Consider the following 18817-nt stretch of genomic DNA (forward strand, 5'->3'; position numbering starts at 1 on the left):
AGGGGACCTTATATACATTTGCACATGAGATTTATGCTCATTGCTTTAAAACAGTGGGGCCCCTCAGTGACCACTGATGTTTACAACTGCTTCCTATGTGCCAGGCATTCCTCTTAAGTTCTTTGTGTCCAGTCCCAATTACTCTCATCATGTTTTTTTTTAATTTTTTTAGGGGGCAGCATTTTACAGATGAGAAAACAGAGTCTGAGATATTAACTTTTTCAAGATTATGTAGCTGAGAAGAGGTGGTAGAACCAGGATTGAGTCCCAATGATCCAGAAGCTTCTAAGTCCATTCTCTTAACTAATGCACCAAGTGCCATCTGAATTATATATATTTTTCTATTCCTTATTATTTTCACTGCACAATACTTTACCTGTCATAGTTCTATTCATTTTTAAATGGTGAACAATGTCACATGTCATTGGCACATTGTAGCTTATTAATCACTATAGTATTGATGAACTCTCAATTTGGTTTTCATTTCTTCCCCCAAACAGTGCTACAAAAAACCCTCTTTTTATATTCTGCTATTCACAGTGCTTTAATTCTGTGGCTTAGATATTCAGTAGGAGGATTGTTGATTCAAAGTCATGTATGTTAATTTTGATAGATGTCAGATCATTTTTTGAATTCTATTACTCTTAATACTATCTGTATTCATTCCATTCCTGTCACCAGTGATAAATGTACACATTTCTGTCAGCAGTCAATACACCTGCTTTTTTAGATTTGCCCATCTCTTAGATATAAAGTGATATCTCATTGTTCCTGTAACTTTTATTTCCCTGAGTATGTACACATGTAGAAATTTAAAAATAGGTTTGCTAGTCATTCAGAGTAGTCCTCTGAATTGTTTCTTTCAAGTTCTTTGCCCATCTTTCTATTGCATTTTTATCCTGTTAATCATCAATATCTCTGAGATCTTTGTATGCTATAGATACCCACTGTTTTCTGAATCTTTCCCTCATAAAGCTATTACTGGTCTATTAATTTTGCTTACAGCATATTTACCATATAAAAGTTTTAAGTCCCAAGCTGATAAATAAATTAATCTTTTCCTTTTAGCCTCTAGGTTTTGTTCTTGGTAACAAAGACTTGCTTGATCTTTTGGTTTAGACTCTTCAAAAAATCTCTTAGATTTTCTTGGAGATCTCTTAGAATTTTAGTCTTATTTTTACATGTTTTATAAATTTTTGACATGAACTCTTACCCATCCAACTGGAACCAGAATGATCATCTTTCCAGCAGCAGACCTGGCATATCATGGTCTTGTGTGAATGTCCTCAATGGCTCCACATCAAATGTAGGATAAACTCCAAGGACACAAGAGACCCTGAAAGGTCTGGCTCCTGCCTGTGTCTAAAGTCTCAGTTCCCTCTCTGAGTGAGTCTCCTTGTAGTCTGCACACTAGCCATCTCATTCTAACTATAGTCCCCTGAATGTTCTACACTTTAATTAATGAACAGAATGTGGATGGCAACAGCTGGTCTTTTCCCACCATAGCCAGGCTGCAAGGATTTGCTTGATTTATATTCTGAATTAATTAGGAACTCTTTTTATGAAGCTCCCTGGCAACCTCTCCCACAACACACCTAGATTTTGAAAAGCAGGTGTTATCTTTGTATCTGAGTTTCCACAGTGCTTTAGGACACTGGCCTAATTTTCCTGTAATGATTCTCTGGTGTAATTTAACCCTCAGAAAGTAGAGGCCCTATCTTCATGGATCATTGTAGCAGGTGTTCTAAAATTTGTAGACAGGAACCGTGTTATTCAGGTATGGTGAGACCTGAAGGCGCAGAGATGATTTTCATGGAGGAAGACCTGTACTCACAGGTCTCTAGAAACAGGAACTGCTGCACCAAGGCAGAGCCATAGGTGGAAGTACCTACCACAGTTAGTCAGGAGGCAGGTGACAGCATGGCTCAGAGTGTTTATTAGTGTTTCCATGGGAAGGAGTGGGCATGGCTGGGTGGGTCTGCTGAGTAAGCTTAGGGCAGGAGAGTTTCAGTGATCCTGGGCTGTAACAGTTGTCCTGAGCTGTCCAGTACCTGGCTTTGAGTGATTTAGGGTATGCAGAGTGTTGTTGTGAGCATTTGATAGAGGATGTGGTTGGGGTGTGGGCCCAGGATTGTTTGGTTTGTGTGCAGAAGGTGTGCTAGCAGGGCAGTCATCTGCCCTCTCTAGGAATGAGAGGAACAGTCCCTCCAGGTTCAAAGCCCCAGCTGCCAGAGCATCAGGAACACAGAAACTAGTTGTTGACTATAACACTTGTAAGGAGTGTGATTCTGGGCCTCATTGCCTCAGGGAGGCTACCTAGGCATGTGTCTGTCCCTACATCCAACTCTGGACTTCAGGGCCTATCCTTTTCAGCAAATGTATAGAATGGGTTTTTCTCCAGGTAAGATGATAATTACCTGTTATGTTTCTTCTCTCAAATAAAAGGACATACTGCTGAGTAGGATGCATTACTACATGTAGGTGGCTCAGAGCTGATGCCCCTTGTATCTGCACAAGGGTGAAATTATTTCCCCAAGGTGGTAAATACAGTATGTAGTCTGGGAAGGGCCATTGTCTTCTGCTTCAAGTAATAACAGTGCATGCTTTACTGTTTTCCTCAGAGAGGAGAGGCATGCAGGTTTAGTGAAGGTCTTTGGGCCCAGAGTGAGCCAGCTGTCACAGCCAGCCTCCTCCTCTAGAAGATGAGAGATAATGAAGTGAGATGATTTCTGAGGGTTCAGAGAACCTCTCAGATTGTTTCTCCTCATGGACTCTAAAGAATGGCTAGACCAGAAGAAAACAGCAAAAGGTTAATCCGGGAAAAGACACTGGGTCCTGGGTGTTGGCAATTGCCACCCTACACATTCCTGTTACATTTCCAGAGGGCAGTTCGGGTAATTCAGGACATTCTCTGGGTGGCTTGATTTTAAGTCACTCTCAAGAGACACATGAAAACCTTTGGTCCCTTAGGCAGCTAATTAAGACACTCCCTGCCTCAAACTACTTTTCCATCTGTTTTGCCTTTGTAGGAAAAAATAGTGCGTAAATTATACTATGTCACAGGAAGTTGGTTGTTTTGGCTCCCAATTTTCCAGTTGACATCCCCAAATAAAATTATTAACTATAAATATGGAAAACATGTTAGATTTTTAAAAACTGTGAACTGGGAAAATTTGAGGCAACTGTTTTATATCTTTCCTTTTATGACAAATTTTTACTGAACCTCTGCCACTCAATGTTCTGTGTTTGGTTTTTAGTGTTATTTCCTATGGCACCTGCCTGGCCAACACACTTTCCACAGCGCATCCACTGCTTCTTCCAACTTCCGTGTCTTGTGTTCTTAGAATTTTCTTTTGGTCCTGTTTCCTCACATACAAATTCTTCATCTATTTTAAAATCTTTTCTTTTTATAAGTTTTTGTTTATTTGCAGTGCTGGGATCAAACCCAGGGCCTTGTTCATGGTAAGCAAGTGCTGTACCATGGAGCTACATCCTGTACGCTACAGCTTATCTTTTTTGAAACTCTTGAATATTTTATAGTCAAGACTCTCTCTCTCTGTCTGTCTGAAGATACATATATGTAATCTTTTTTTCCTATATTTTCCTATGTTGCTTTCATCCCATCTCATGCCTTAAGAGAAGGAATGTGTGGTATTTCTTCTCAGACCTTCATAGAGTTTAATCCATAGCAGTGCTTAATACTTACTAGTTTATCACATTTTATTTTTTAGTGGCTATATATTTTTCTTTTTAATTATTCAGAAAATTCAACTTGGTTTCATAAATGTTTTTTCCAAGTTGTCCCCTCTGCTGTGGATTAAAAAAGAAAGAAGTCATGGTTTCTGTTCTCATGCATTTACAATGTAGTAGGGGTAGGGTAAGGATTGGCAGTTGGAGCTGTTAAAGACTTTCACATAATTGATTCCTGCAGATTCTAGAGCAAGCATACTCAAGGGGGCAAGGCTGTATGGTGTGTAAGTGACAGTAGAGACTCCTGGGAAACTGGTAACTGGTCAGAGGCAGCAAGACTACAATAGTTTCTTAAACTCTTGTCAGCTTGTTTCTTGGGGCCATAAACTATGCCTCATATTCTTGAATGATTATTGTGGAACATTACAATTCATCTATAATCTTAATTTAAGGCACAAGAACTTATTGCAATAAACAATGTTTGTCACGTATCTTCTAATTTTGATCTTTTAAATTCAACAAAATTAAGAACAAATAAATAAGAACAAATCAATATGACATAAAAATGTTCACAGTGTCTCAAGGGAAGCAGATTTTCAATTATTTTTAAAATAGCACTGGGCAAGAACTCCACTGAAGGAACTAAATTTTATTTGAAATGCTATGCAGCTAGAGTTACAAGCTTCTGTTGAACTAAGGTGTAAACTCAATAAGTCCTCTGTACCCATGTGTACCCAACTTTTATGAAAAACAGTTAAGCAATGAGTTGATAAAGAATTTTTGGAAAATATCAGAGTATGTCAACAGTGCAGCATCAGTTCAGCTTAAAGTCCTCTCTCCAGTGTTTATAATTTAATGGATGGTAACTGAGGGTCACAAGCAACTTTTGAATAAGCAACAGAGACTAAGGTATATTTAATATGTTTTGGAGTTCTGTGTTTTATTGGTTATCTAACAACTATGAGTGTGAAAGCCTTAGGCAGCCAGGCAGCATCTGGATTCCTTTCTTGAGAGAGGCAGGATTGGAAATCAGGGGCTTTTGACTGTCTTCCTGGTGTGCTACCTCCTACCTGGGTGACCTGGTAAAGCCACACAGTAAATGACTTTGGCCTGTGTTGGTAAAGTGAAGGGATTGAGGTGACAGTCTTTTTCTGTATATTTTGTCTTTATAATTTATATGATCAACTCTTCCAAAAATATTTCCAGGGTATTGTTGATCTGTACAAAACATGGCAAATGAAATGCCTACAGGTCAGAAACAGCTTCGAGTTTGAAGTCACTAATAAGATGACCCATTCACTGGCAAGTCACACTGAAGTAGGGGTCTATATTGAAACATCTACAGAGCCCGGGAAAGTGCTCCTGTTTTCTGTTGCTGCATAAAAATCTGCAAAACTTAGTGGTGCAAAGCATCAGCCATTGTATTATTTGGTTTGTGGGGCAGAAATTTGGGCACACATGGAAGTGCTTCTTTTGGCCAGTGAGATCGATGGAGGTTGTTCAATGGTATTGAGCTGCCAGACAGGCTGATCTGGAGGGTCCAGTCCAATTTCACTCAATGGTGGACTTGGTGGCAGGGGAGATTGAAGCTGGGTTTGCTGCCACTGTTAACTGCATGTCTTCATGTGGCCTTTCAGCATGGACATGTTGGGGTGGCTGGACTTCTTACATGGTCACTTGAGAGAATGTTCCACAACACCTGAATTGATGCGGTGGCTTCTTATGACCTTGTCTTGCAGTCCCAGAACATCACTTCTAGAGTACTCTATGGGTGATGTAAATTGCTAAGGCCCAGATACAAAGAGCTTCTTTGAAGGAGGAGAAAGAATATGTGATCATTTATTGTTTATTTTTACTAATTCATTTTTTTGTGGTGCTGGGGATTAAACCCAGAGCCTTATGTATGCCAGGCAAGGACTGTACCACTGAGCTAGTCCATGACCCCAGTCCATGACCATTAAAATTTTTTTCATTTTAATTTTTTTCTTGTGGTAAAATGCTTACAATTAATGGCTTAGCTCTTTCATTCATACCACTGTTCACCTTTCACCACATCCAGTTCCAGAACTCTTTTTATTCTCAAAAATTGACACGCTGTCCCTATGAAGCAGTAAATCCCCATTGATTGCTTTAGCTTCCTCACATGGGTGGAATCACACAATAATCATCTTTCTGTGTTTGGTATATTTCACTTAACATAGTGACTTCAGACATTAACCATGAAACATCTAATAGGATTTTGTTTCTTTTTTTAAGGGTGAATATTACATTTTATCATATACCACATTTTGTTTATTCATTCATCTGGTGATAGACACTTGGGTTGTTTTCACCCTGTTATGAATAATGCTGCTGTAAACATGGGTGTGCCGATCTTGACAATTTTTAATCCATTTAAAATGAGTGGACTAGGATGGGGATTAAAAAATCCTAGGGAAAACACTACCAGTTTCAGCCTCAGAGTCAGTGGGGCAATTGGGATTGGGGGTCCCTGGGGTTAGGGGGGAAGGTGGATATTGAATATGAGGCTGATCTGCTTGGGCAGCACCATCACTACTGGCAGATTATGGTGCTATGGGAATGATAGCCAGAGTTTCCCCACTCTCTGTTCCAATTGAAATAGGCATTGTAGATTTTTATTTAAATTTCCCAATTTTTATGGGAATGTTGTTCTCTAATTGTGAAAAAAATTTAGATGACCAAAAGTCAAGTAAAATGTCTACCAGGTATATAGTTTGAGATCTCTTCTTACTAAAGCACATTGATCAATAAAGATATGTAAACGATTGATAGCAAGGCCTTATCTGTTCCAAAAGTGGAGATGAGGGTTGGCAAACTTTTTCTTAAGGGAACAGACACTATTTTAGGTCTTGTAGGATCCATGGTCTCTGTTACAACAATGTGGCTACTCAACTACTCGGCATTATAGCCCCAAAGTAGCCAAAGATAATATGTAAATGAATGGATGTGACTGTGTCCCAATAGAACTTTATTTACAAAAGCATATGTCCCACTGTCCATAGTCTGCCTACCCTTGGTGTGGGTAAATTAGAGAGGAGGGGCATCTGAAGAGGGTTTCCCACTATAATGAAAAATAATTACAACAGATTGGTGGATGATGGGGGGGTTGATTAATTAAATCTAATGCACTCAGAAAATCTAATGCAACCATTTAGAAAACAATGAGTTAGGTATTTTTGTTCAGCAACACAGCATTTTTAAAAAAGCAGCTCTTTGACATGCCACTTCTCCTGTTAATATAGGATATATTCTCCTTGCCATTGAAATGTTTTTTTTGTGAGTGTCTTGGCCAACAGTCTGACAGAAGTCATCCTCTGTGATTTTTGAGGCTGGGGCATACAATAGTGAGGGTATGGAGTCTACCCTCGGGGAATACTGCCATGTGATCAGTGAAGCCTCTAGCTACTACTTGATCATTCTGAGGGAGCCTCTGGTCTGGGCGCCCATACTTAACTCATTAGGAAGGATTACGTGGAGGGGCCCTGGGATAACATACAATAGATGCCAGCCATCACATTTTCATAACCCCAGCCACCATTTGTCTGCACGTGAGCCAGGGCCCAGCCTAGTCCTTCTGAGATCTGTGACCCACAGAAACTATGTGAGAAAATACTGATTGCTGTTGTTTTAAGCCACCATTTTAGAGTGGTTTGTTAAGCATAATGAGATAACTGGAACATAGGTGAAGAAAGATGAACAAACTCCTATACCATCAGGTGAAATTAAAACAAATAAGTACATTATAAGTTTAAAAGGATATACCCCACACTGTTAAATACTGCCTCTTGAGAGAAGAAATGTGAATCCAGGGTGTGAGGGAGATTCATATTTTTGATACCACATTCAATGTAATTTGAAGTTTTTACCATGTGCATGTGTGACTTGGTATTTTTAAAGAATTACTTTAAATTTTAAATAAAGTAGAGAATGATAAAACTAAAATCTTAGTTCACAGGATTTTTTTTAAGCAATGATTCCCATTTACTTTGCATCTATAGAAATCAGAACTATGTGCATTATATTTTTAGACTCTTTACAAATTCACAGGGTGCATCGGGAATCATTTTTTTTTGTACACCAGCTCATATTTAGAGATAAAAGAATATATTTAATCATGAGTAATTAGAAAGAAAATTTATTTCCAGAAAAAATACACATATAAAAGTTAACAGTTCATCTCAATTCACAGTTTTAATTCACCTTAGGGTTCTTTTTTTGAAAGATAATCAGATACAAATTTTAATGTTAAAAAACCCAACAGGTTGTTAAGCTGTGAAGGTCATTATCATGGTCATCCCCAGCCTAATACTCATAATTTTTACTGAAATGCAGTGAGTATTTTTAATGATATCATTTAATAGAAACATCTGGTTAAACTTAATGGAATCTCTTTTTAATACAAATCACTTCTGGGTAGAGAGACAGACTGTCCTAAAGAGACTGGATTTTTGTAAAGGAATGTTGTACAATCCAATTATTTCTGAATTCAGTAGTTATTTCCTAAATCCCAAGATTTTGTTCTACACTTTTGGCTTTGGTTTTGTTCTGAGGATCTCAGAAATGAGTGTGATTCTAGTGACATATTCAAGCCTTCTCAATTTATATTTTAAAACTATTCAGAGAAGGTCACCTTGTTAAATTACTATAAAACAGTGGTTCACAAACTTGAGAATACAACAGAATCTCTTGGCAGCATCCTCTGGGTTTCTGATTCTGTGGCTTGGGATGGAATCAGAGAATTTACCTTTCTATCACATTTCTGGATATGCTGCTGCTGGTTTGGGTGCCACACTTTGAGAACCATTGTTTTGAACTCACTCCTTGTCAGACCAAAACTGGGGAGTTTCTTTTCCTGTTTTAGGTAAAATTATTTCAAACAGGCTTAGTTTTTTTTTTTTTTAAACTTGATCCTTTCTTAAATGTTCCCTTTATGTTTATCTTCTCTAACTTTCTAAGACACACAAGTACCCCCAACATTTTCCCTAAGCTGCTTCAATTTTGTTTTTGCATTCTCTAAGACTGGAAGTTCTGCTATAAACCATCACAGACACGAATGTTCCTGACACTTGCATGGAGTGCTCGCCACTGCTCTGTTCTTGCTGGTGATCTTGGCTCTGATCCTGGCAGTTCACCCTCCTGGTGGTGTTTGAGTATCTTCCCAGATGGCTTTATGTGTATACCCCACTTCTCTAATGCATTGTAGAAAACATCTCTTGAGCTCTTTGTCATTTGCTGGGCTGACCATGGTTTTACTTGAAGGTTTCACATAAATTGTTTTTAGTAGAATAATTTGTAGTGACCCTTCAGAACAGGGTTGGGATGGCCCTTCCTATCACACGGACAATGCGCCTTGGCATCAACAGGTCATAATCTTGTATGTATTTTGGAAATGAGCCTAGGGCTGTAAATAAAGCACGTGAGGATTGAATTGCCCAGATGTTGCCCAGTAGCAGAGAGTACAACCCTAAGAGAGTAAGCTGACTCCATTCAACAGTTATTGAAGACCTGCTGTGTGTCACAGTCTGGGCTGGGATTTGAGCACACAATGTGAGTTGGCCTGTCATCACAGAGCTCCCAGGCAGCCTCACCTAACAGTGGCAGTTGTGCACCTTGGAGTGGGTGGGTTTCGGTTCAAGTCTCGTCTCAATTATTTGGTGGTCTGGACAAATATGGTCCCTCACTAAGCTTGAGTTTTTGTCATAAAAGCAAGAGTAAAGTACCTCTTTCGCATGTTTGTTTTCAACAGAACACCAAGTCCTTGATTACAAAATTCTCAGTGAAGTTCACCATTATTTCTCCTTACACCTTAGGGCTTCTGAGGACCAGGATGCTGAGTTCCAGATGCAGATTCCAGCTGCAACTTTCATCTCAACTTCACCATGTAGGTGACACACTGGTCAGAGATAGAGATGTCTGTGTGGGTGGTCCAGGTGAGCCTGATGTGATGTGGACCTCCCATCATTTCAGGCTCACCTGGGGAGGAGTTTCATTCCAACAGATGGCATGTGAATGAGGTCAGCCCCCTTTCTTCTTTCCTTCCTTGCTTCCTTGCTGCCTGCCTTCCTCCTGTCCATTTTCCTTTCCTTTCCTTTCTGCTTCCCTCCTTCCTTTTCTTCCTTCTCCTCTTTCTTTCCTTCCCTTCTTTCCTCCTGGTCCACTCTGAACCAGGCTTTCTGGGCCAGGTGATTGATATCTTTCTATGAAAAAGACCATGTTGCTCTGTTCCAGACATTCCAGCAGGAAGAAACAGTCCATTAACAAGTAAATAGTAAATGAGAGCATTTGGGGCAGTAGTGAATGTTGTAGTATAAAGATGGCAAACAGGGTTGAGAGGTACTTCCTTAGGAAGGGAAATCAGGGAGGTAGGTGAGAGGGGTCATGGTTAGGTTGAGACCCCAGCATGAAACCTCTGATATATTAGCTGAGGTTTTTTTCTGACCTAAGAGGTAAAGATAGGCAAAACAGGGGAAGTGTTGGGTTTAATTTTTGGTCTGAGCAAGATTCAAGTTGGTGAATCTTCATGGAAGTTTGAGCAGACATGATTTTCTCCTGAAGAATCAGAGGCACCCTGGGTTGGGTCTGACCATTTGGACCTATTAAAAATTTCCCTAGATTGAAATGAATGATTTAAGGCTGGTGCCCTAGTCTGGAGTGCATTCAATCTGCATTTCTCAGAGGCAAATAAAAATATTTTCTAGGGTTGTCATGGTTCTGAGGACCATGTTTGAGTCTGTCTTGGAACTGCAAGCTGGTAACATAGCTGTCTCTCATGTTTCAGGCTTATTGGAGACGAGGTGTATCAGAGTGAAATTACAGAGAAAGAGAAGAAGAATGGTTACAGGGTAAAAGAGAAAATGAATAAAACCACCAAAGAATATGAGTAAGTATTGTTTAATTAGGAATTTAAAATCCTGTTCTGCAAAGTATCACATTTTCTACCCCTTGGCCTATTTCTTTTCCATCCTCCAAATTTTTTTTAACAAAGCAATAAATATATGTGACTAACAATATGGTAGATAAACATTGGTAATAAAAAAGATAACTTTACTACACTATTCCTTGGTTCTTAATTCATAGAAACATCTGCTTCTCGTATCTTCTAATATTTCTGCACTGAGTTTTCTTGGTAGTTACCTCCTAACTCTAAATTGTACAATGTGTTGTTATTTCTTGATTTCTTAATAAAAGTAAGACACTTATTTGCTGACTGTTGTGAAAAAAGGATTTAGCAAATTTACAACAGTCATACTTTCTCCTTGCATTTGAAAATTTTATATTATTATCTTATTTCTTTTTCCACTGATGAAGTGTTTCATCTACCCTAAACTATCCCTCCTATCTTTATGTGGGGATTTACCCCAGGACCTCATGCATCCCAGAGGAGCACTGAGCTCCACTCCTGTCCCTGTCACTGCTTCTTAAATGATAATATTCCTTCTCTTTCTCTTCATTCTACCTCTTCTTATTCATTTCTTGGACTCATCTTTTGTCATGTAATCATTGAATTTTTATATTTTCAAGGTTATTAACATTTAAATTCTGGTCTATAATGATAGTTGTATGTCTATAAACTTGAAAACCAAGAATTTATTGAAAATCAGCTATTTATAGAAATTCAATAAATAACCTTTGCCTTTTGATGACTATATAAATAACATTAATAGAAGAACCACCCAGGACACAACTTTGAGAAAGCTAGTTCTTTAAAATGATAAAATTTCAGAAACTTTGTTGTCATCTTGATCTGGTCTAGAAGACCTGAGTCACTTTGATACAGAAAATAGATGAGGTACAGAGCTTCAGATATGGCATTTTCACACACAGAATTCCACACTTATCTTAAAGTTTCCAAGACACAGAACTTTGGGTCTCCTTCAAGTCCAGGCTGACATTAATGGCTTTACAAGCATCCCTGCTTTGCTTGCTGCGCGTGCAACCACAGCTTCACCAATCTTTCACCTACACTCTGCCCTTCCCCCAATTCCATAATAACCAAATTTCTGCCTGTGTTTGGTGAGATGTCTCACAGTGCCCCTGGCATGTGGTCTCTCTTGCTGTAGCAAATTATTAAAACCTCACTTTGTTCTGCAGCTGTGTCCCAGGTTGTCTTTATCAAAATTGTTCAGAGTTATGCCATTAGTTAACTTCAGCTGGATCATAACATAGAAATTTCTGTTTTTCCTGGAGTTGCTAATCACCTTCCTCTTATGAGATAGAATTTAATTTTGTTACTATTAATGTTGAGCAAGACCCGTAATTCATTTTAAATGAGGACACAATAAATAGCTATAACCAAGCAATGACATCTATGTCACCCAGAAGCCTGGCCAACAGCAATTGGAACACATTGCTAATTGGGAGACATTCAGATTTCAGAGTCATTAAAACATTCTGTGAAAACATGACTGTCTCCAGATTCATGAAACATTGTTATTCCTTTGCAGCCTTTTTATAAAACATTTACCCTGGAATCACTTTTTATTTTCTTCTGGGTTGGTTTTGTATTTTCTTGTATTCCACATTTTACTCTTTCTTGGTTTTCACCTTTACTTTGCTGAATTATATTCTGAAGTGACTTCTTCAGAATGGGTGTGTGAGGGATAGATTTTCTGAGATACTTATTATGTTGTATAACATTGTATGAAATTAAGGACAAAATGATTTTCCTGTAGAGCTCTAGGGTATTGCTTCAAGGTCTTATCACATCTGGTATCATTGCTGGTCTCTGATGTGATCCAATATCATTCCTTTTACATGATTTCTGTATCTGGTACTCTGATGTTTTACCATAATAAGTTTAGCTGTCAATCCTTTTTCCTTCATTCTGCCCAGTACTCAGTGGAACTTTTCCATCTTCATAGATATGTCTCTTGTCACCACTGGGAAAGAGGAAGAAGCCTACCACCTTATTCATTCATTCATACATGAGTTAGAATTATTTCCCCTTTATTTGATCCCCTTTCTCACTCTTAATCTGTTGTGTTATTTGTAACTCAAAGGCAGCAGTCCCTCTGAGATTATGCCAAACAGATCTTTATTTCTTTCCTTTGCTGCAGCCCCTTTCAGTATGTGCTGAGCTATATTGAATTGCCCAAGTCTTCTGGAACCTTTTCAAAATGTGTTACCTATTCACCTTTCCACTCTTCATCCTTTGGTGGTCAGCCTGCCATCTTGAATCAGAGAACCCTCACTCAGAGTACTGAAAGGATTCGGAATAGTTTGTATTTTTTACAAGTTTTACAGTCCTTTATTTTACCCTCCTGGAGTGAATGACTCCACTTTATTACTGTGTGGCCTTAGTGAGGTGGGAGAAAACAACCTGAGCAGTTGTATTGTGTTACTCTTCCCACTTACAGCAGAGAACCCTGAAGCTTAGAGAGGGAATTCCCTTGTCTAGTGAGCCATGGCAAGTGGAAAGTGGCTGAGCTGGGCTCCCATGCAGTCTGTCTGACTCCAGATCCTGTGTCAGTCACCCTGTAGTGTATGCTAGCAATGGTCAAGCAAGCTGGATGTCACCCAAGCCTGCATAGGCCTGCAGATGGAGTGACCTGATCTGTGTCACCTCTAGCAAGTCACTTACCCTCTCTGAACCCAACATCCTTGGGAGGCTAAAATAAGGTCCTTTCCAACTTTGAAATTCTGTTGGTTTTTGGATTGCATGAGTTTTCAAGGAAGAAAATAAAATGTGTTGGCAAAACTTAGAATTTCAGAGGCAAGTGACTTCAATAAGAAGCCCTATTCCAAAATAGGAAGCCCTTTCTATGTCTTCAGATATTGACTTCATTTGCCTGTTTGCTAATTCCACACTCTGCTCTCAGGCAGGCCCTCCCTAAACATTGGCAAAGATGACTCCTAGCAGCCATGAATGTATATTTCACTGGCTTAGTAACTCAGACAGATTAAAAAAAGAAAAATGCCTGTTTCCTGATAGTTCCAGAGAAAGTCCCAGGACTGATTCTCACTGGCTCTGGTTGGATCATGTGACCATCTCCAAGCCAATTAATGTAACTTCAACCTCAGTCCTGTACTAGTCCCATCTAGACCACAAGGAGAGATGTTTATGAGGGAGGTGATACCTCAAAGGAAAATTGGGGTTCTGATAAGAAGGGGTGATTTAGCTGAAATAAAATCACAGCAGCCCACCCTGTGGTCCCCTGAGAGAATGTGTTTTGGTCCTCTTCAGGAAACCTGGGTTACATGCATCTCTTATAAAGCATCTTCCTTTCTCTAGTTGCAGGACTCCTTTGAGACTCTCTGTGACAATATTAAGTACCAGAGCCTCTCCAGAGTCTTTTATGAATGTGCATATAGGTCTTCATTGCTAGTGTGGTCTCCAAGGAATATCTATTAAATGCCTGCTATATACCAGAAATATCAGGGACAGATCCTGGCTCTGGAGTTTGAACATTCCTGTTTTCTAGATATCTTGTTTCAGTCTCAGTTTGCTCATCTATAGATTGGGGATAAATTTTATCTCTGGGTCCTAAGAGGGCAGTGGTCACTGGGGCCCCTGGGAAAGGAGACTTGGTTTGGTTTGGTAACCACTGAATTCTGACAACCCACCCTGAGGGTTTGTTTTCTGAATGGAATGAGAAATGAGTGTAAATTCTTAGCACCTAGTATTGCATGTTGTATATGCTCAATAAATGTCAGTTTTATTTGGCAGACAGAAGAGAAAGATGACCTGATCCCATCCCCAAAACTTAAAAAATAAACTAATAACACAAATATTCTGATTAATCCCATTAACCAGACAAGGCACAGAGGGGCAATGTGATTTGCCCAGGGTGACACAGCTAACGAACTAAAGACCAAGAACTTGAATCCTGGCCTACTTGACTCCAAAGGCTTTGATTTTTCTCTCTACTCTTCTTCCTCAGCACATTTTATTTCCCAAGCCTCACAACCTGCATGGGGAAGATAAAGCATGTGTTTTCAGGAATTCTAGAGAAGTTTTAATACATCCTGCATGGACCTGAACATTGATGTTTGAAAACAATTTCCTTGTCAACTAGGTTTTCTGTATTCTTCAGGATTTCTCAGAACCTTGACTATGCTAATATCTCCATCCCAGTCAAGAAATTGAGAACATGGGTGAGTAAGGGGAGCATTCCCTCAATTGTATTTGGTCACAGAAGTCTGGATGGGCCTGCATGGGCCAATCATCTCTGAGTGCCTGGAGAGACAGGGAGTGTAAGCTCCCCTCAGCTGAGGTTCTTGCCTGGTCTGTGACCTCTATCTCCAGTGCCTGAGGCACAACCTGGCATAAAACAGGCACTGTGCAAGGGTTTATCAGACCCAGGTGCAAGATCTTCCCAGAAGAAAGGTAGGGATTGACATGAGTCTGGAACCAGGTGATCAGATGACAACATGGTACATCCCTGATGCTGATTGAGAGCCCAGATTCAAACCAGGAGGCCTGGGACCAAATCCTGACCCTGTACTTCCTATAGTGATGTGACATGGGCCAATGATGTGACCAGTGCATGCCTCAGTTGCCCCATCTATACAATGAGGATAATTCTAATACCTGCTTCATAGGGTCATTGTGAGAAAAGCTCACTTATGGAAACTCAGGGTACAGCCCTGGCTGTTAGTGCTGTGTAGCACCAAGTGCACTATAAATGTTGGACATTCTGTGACAACCACCACCATCATTGTACCTGACAGAGGCCATAGAGTGATTAATCTCATAAAAGGAAGTACAATTTATTTATATAAGTAGCAGGTTATTGCTAGAACTTGGATACTTGTTAGGAGATATATTGAAAGGTGGTTTTATGCTTTATAATAGCAAACACTAAAAACAAAACAGTGAGATAAAGTTAAGGTGAGATTTGTACATGTTAGGAAGCTTGACATTTTTAGCTAATATATGAATTTGATAAGTTTAAAAAAATAAAAAAATGAAAAAGGATTTCTCTCTGGTTTAAATTCTTATATACATGTTGCACTGTGTGGTAAGCTATGAGATTAGTCTTGGTGTATTTTAAAGGGTATTATACCAATAAGTTTTCTTTAAATTTTAAGAAATTCTATGAAAGTTGATATTTCTACATTGTCTAATCACAAATTATATTATGAAATATAATATTTTGAATTAATGTTTTTCAAACCTAAAGACAATGCACACTTGATTTATCATGCTAGATAAATTACTAGTGGGATTCGGAATTGAGAAGTACATGTTGAATAATTGCTTACATTATGGAGTCCTAAAAGTGTTAAGAATAACTTTTAGTTCAAAGAAAATTAATTTTGTGGAAGCAATGGATGGAAGAAGGAGAACAACAAATAAAACACAAAATAATGATTTCTAGGCAACTTCCTGAACTGCCAGAATGTCTTTCTTCATCTCCCAAAAGCCAGCAGCATATGTCAAGATCTGTCTCAAAGGAGATTTCTTGTTATGATCCTCCCCCAGTCTCTCAGACCAGGCACATTACTTCTTACTCCTGGTATTCAGCAAGCACTGCAATTTTTAGAAAGTGGTTTGTTTTGTCAATAATGTCTGAATGTGTATTTGTTTCCTCCTGTACTCTCAAATTGAGTTACCTTTCCTTCCTTCCTTTCTCTCTCTCTCTCTCTCTCTTTCTCTCTCTCTCTGTCTTTCTCTCTCTCTCTCTCTCTCTCTCTCTCTCTCTCTCTCTCTCTCTCTCTCTCTCTCTGTCTTTCTCTCTGTCATCTTTTTTTTTCCAGAGTTCTGGGGATTGAACCCAGGGCACAACACTTGCTAGGCAAGTCCAACACCCCCCCCTTTTTTTTTTTTTGAGACATAGTCTCGCTAAGTTGTTGAGGCTGAACTTGCAATCCTCCTGCCTCAGCTCTCGAGTATCTGAGTTCACAGGCCTGCAACACTGCACAAGCTTATGTTTATTTCTTGTCTTTCTTTTCTTCTGTTCCTTCTTCTTTTCTTCTTTTTTCCTTTCCTTCCTGCTTCTCCTTTTAATTTCCATTTATTTGCCCCATGTATACAATAGATTGATTGGTCTTATTAACCACTTCCCAAAACAGAAAGAAGCACTGTTGTCTGAAGGCATGGAGGTGGGGTTAAGGCAGGAACCAGATGAGGAAAGGGCTCTGCATGACCACCTGGCTCTGAGTCCTTGCATCTTACCTTGTTGGAATATTTGGAGTAACATACACTAAAAGAAGGCTTTCATCTCACAAAGACTATGAGACAGTCTTCTTATTTCATTGGCATAGCTAAATAATTTGGCTAAACTGTCATGGAAATTTTGCTATTTTTATATTTGAAAACCAACCACAAGTTATTTCCTCCCCACCATGAAACACAAATTGAGTTAGAAACTCATTAGTCTCTAGTGTTAACTAAAATGAAGAAATATACTCTGAGGTTATAAATTCTGAAAACAAGAATGTGGATGTTGGAAATAGCAGCTCATCTAAGGTCATGTGGCCACAATGATTCCTGACTCTAGCTCCTTGGACAGTAGCATGAAAGGATTGAGACCATCCCTTCTGTGAAGGGTCCTTATTAGAAGTTAAGGTGATTCTGGAATTCTCTGGGATCAAGCAACCACCATGGATCACATTTAAGTGTTCAAATGTTTTCTTTTGGGGGCAAAAGACTGCTGGATTGTGATAAATAAGCCTTCTCCATTGGCCATTCTTGGGTCAGATGATCATTTTTTAATATATATTTTAATTTTTATATTTGTATTGATTTTTAAAAATTTGTTCTGATTAGTTGTAATCACTTGAGCTAACATTGCTATTTAGTGAAATTGAGAATTCTCATCCCTGTCCTGTCAACACCACAGGAGACCATGGAGAACTAATTGAAAGGAGACTTCTCCAAAGGCTTTGCAAACTTTTGCAATGTAAATGAAGGATCACAAGTACTTTACAGAGGAAGTCATTGAGAGTCAAAGCAAAATGTCTAACATCATAAATCTAGAAAGTGACAGAAATAAACAGGTTCCTTGATTCTAAGATCAATGCTCTTTCTATCACATGCTATTTACCATTAACCCATCTGGTGTTGCAACGAGAAATGTAATACACTAGAAAAGACCATATGGTCTTAACTTTTTCACTATGAAAAACAGCTGCCTTTCTTATTTCATACTTAAGAATAGTTTGTGGGCTTCCAGTATAGAGGAAGTTATAGAGATAGAAAGAGTGCCACTCCTCCAAGAAGAGAAAACCTGAATAGTCTGTAAATTAGAGACATTTTTTGAACCCTTGAGAGTACTGATAGGGCACATAACTAACCTGAAAAAATTGAAAGAGACAGATGTCTGCAGGGATAAGCAGGACCTGATGATTACCTATCTGTAGCAAATGCAGCCTGATACTGTATAAGACACTACAAAGACTGAGCTAGAAACTTCTAATGAACTGCTCAAGGTAGAGTGTGAGCTAGCAAGAACATTGGAGGTCATGGGGGTTTCAGGCAGAGCAAAGTTTGTTCCATCCTGTCTATATGCTTTTTTATATTATTATTGTATACAAATGCTTTTTAAGGAGCAAAATTAAATGTGTGACATTTTGTGTGCTGTGTAACTTGCAAAAAGTAACTTGAGTGCTGTGTGCTGTGATGATATAATGATGTGGTGTTGCCTCAACATAAGACTGATGTTGCCCCAAGCTGGAGACATGTGCAACTGATCCCAAGTAAGATAACTAACTTTCCCTGACCAAGACCGGCTGGCAGGGTCTGATAAAAAGGATTTATAAGGACTCATGTGGAGCCTAGCCCCATTCTCCATTTTACACCAATGACGCCAGTGCTGCACCAAGCCTGGGGGAGACTCACTGACTTGCTTGTTGCTTGCTGGAACATCTGTCGTCCTGACCATGACCGAGACGTTCCCATGGAGGTAACCTCAGAGCTGCCTCGTCTTCCATGACTGCGGAGCTGTCCTGTGTGCATCCCACCTAAGACATCTCTACGTGGCCTGGAGGCCATGACCTCCCCACCCTCCTACACCTTCCAACTGTCCTCTCCGATCAGGACTCTGGCCGGAGGGAGTTCCCCAGTGAGATCTCCTGAGCTGTCTTCTTGATTAGCCTCTGGGAATCGCTGCCCTTCAACTCAAGACATGTCACATAGGAGTGGAACTTAGGAATGGGTCTCAGT

The sequence above is a fragment of the Sciurus carolinensis genome, unplaced genomic scaffold (assembly GCF_902686445.1).
Source record: "Sciurus carolinensis unplaced genomic scaffold, mSciCar1.2, whole genome shotgun sequence".
In the NCBI taxonomy this organism is placed as follows: domain Eukaryota; kingdom Metazoa; phylum Chordata; class Mammalia; order Rodentia; family Sciuridae; genus Sciurus; species Sciurus carolinensis.